Raw genomic sequence first — 2,018 nt, 5'->3', positions numbered from 1 at the left:
CTGCCAGCCTTGACATTACAGAATAAAACATTTAATTTATCAGTATGAAAAGCCATTAAAAAAAAAAAATCCCCTAGTTTTATTTCTGAAGAATAAAAGCTTGTCTTAAAGTTTTCAGTTATGTTGAAATAAAAATTCCGGATGATATGAAATTATATAGGAATTTCCAGCTGGTCAGTTGTGGTTTTTTTCTGCAAGTGCTGAGGTGGCCCTGGGCCAGACAGTGCAAGATCTCTCAGCCCCTCAAAACTTGGATGTGGACTGCTCGGTGAGCTGAACCTTGCAGCTTGAATTTCCACGCTTTCTCCACTAGAGGGAAATTTAAAACGGATCTTTCTTAGCATTAAAGTCCAGTTTTCAGTGTGTTAAAAGGTACTGCCTGCAGGACACTGCTGGACCTGGATGCACAGGAGCACTGGCCCTTCCCTAAGGCACAAGATCCTTTCTCAACCCTGGCTGGTTATAGCTAATCACAGGAACAAACTGTTGTGAGATGAATAGCAGAAAAGGCTCCTTAATTTTTTAAGGCTCAGCCTTTGATTTCTCTCTGCCCGTCGCGGCTCGCCTGGCTCTCCCGTGGCTGGGGTCTCTGCATCCCGCAGGGCTGTGTTCGTGGCCAGCTGAACGGAAAGGTCAGGCTGAGTTTTGAGGTAAATTTTGAATATCGGGGCTTCTCATAGCACTGCTTGTTTGTCAGTAGCAGAGCTGGCGTACAGAGCTGCTGACGTGCGATAACCGTAAGGGGAATAGTTAGGGCTTATCTGCATGCAGAAGTTGCACCTCAGTAGCCAAAAGAATAAATTTTAACGGACACAGCTCAACGCCTTCTTTCATGTTAGGAGTAGCGTAGTATGGGGATAGGCAGATGATTGCAAGCAATTAAGTTATGCAGCTTAACAAATTGCCACTCTCTAGCTGAGCCTCCTTAATTAACCACATGCACAGACCCAGCCCAGCACTAATCTGGCATAAAATATTTTGCCTTCAAGTACCATGACCAGTAATACCTGCTTTACTGGAGTACTTGGTAGCACTAATTTTGACCTGCAGCTGTCACATCAGGGAGAGCACGTAACTCCGGTGTCCCTGACCATGCCGGGCCATGTCGTCCGCTCGTATCGCATCATGCACGGTGGGATATTGGGCTTTGGCGCTGCGAGGATGGTACCTGGGGATGTGCAGAAGGCTGGGTTTTTTGTCTCAGAGGACTCAGCCCTTGCCTCAGGAAAAAAAAGCTGCAAAAAATGGTACAAAGTCACTGGCAGGGTGTTGTATTGCAGCGGGTTAAGTGTTATCACATCTCAGCCACTTAGTTATGTCTTACTAAGTCATGATTGCAACCCTTGTATTATTGTCAGATTGGGGTATCAGGTTTATACTGAGCCAGAATAATAGTGTTCACAAAGGATTTTGTCATGCCTTAATATAGCAGTTTAAAATGCGTTTCAAGGTCTTTCCTACACGCAGAGCTAATTGAGAAAAGCTATTGCGGTTTCAAGTGATGCTCTCACTTAAATCAAGTTCACTTTTGTGCTGATGTGCCCTAAATTACACTGGTGCAGATTTCCAGCCAGGCAAGGCTTTGTAGTAAGGGCATGATGTTCACCAGTTACAAAAACACTGGGGAGAGGGTTTTCCTGCTGGTACTTTCAGAGGAAAGCCAGAAACTGAGGGGCAACACTTACATCCCTGAGGTCTTAAAAAAGCAGTAGACGGCTTCTGGACCTTTAGCTCTGTTTTCTGCAACTCTAAGAAAAGTTCTCGGATATTTCCCCACCCAGGTGGTTCAGGTAGTGAACTGGGAAAGCAAGACAAGCACCAGGAACAGGCATCGAATGGTGAACTCTAGTAGACTGGATGCCTCTTATTCCTGGAGCAGGGTGGTGTAACCCTTTCCTGCACACACCCTGGCTAACGCAGCCTCCTGCCTGTGATTTATAACTCACCTTTCCCTCCTGCTAATGCAGCATTACTAAGCTGGCAGCGCTAGGAGGTCAGGGTCCTTCACAAGGGCTTTT

This window comes from Haliaeetus leucocephalus, unplaced genomic scaffold (assembly GCF_000737465.1).
Source record: "Haliaeetus leucocephalus isolate CR32 unplaced genomic scaffold, Haliaeetus_leucocephalus-4.0 Scaffold1000, whole genome shotgun sequence".
Taxonomy (NCBI): domain Eukaryota; kingdom Metazoa; phylum Chordata; class Aves; order Accipitriformes; family Accipitridae; genus Haliaeetus; species Haliaeetus leucocephalus.
The sequence above is the reverse complement of the archived record's forward strand: the minus strand, read 5'-3'. Positions refer to the sequence as shown.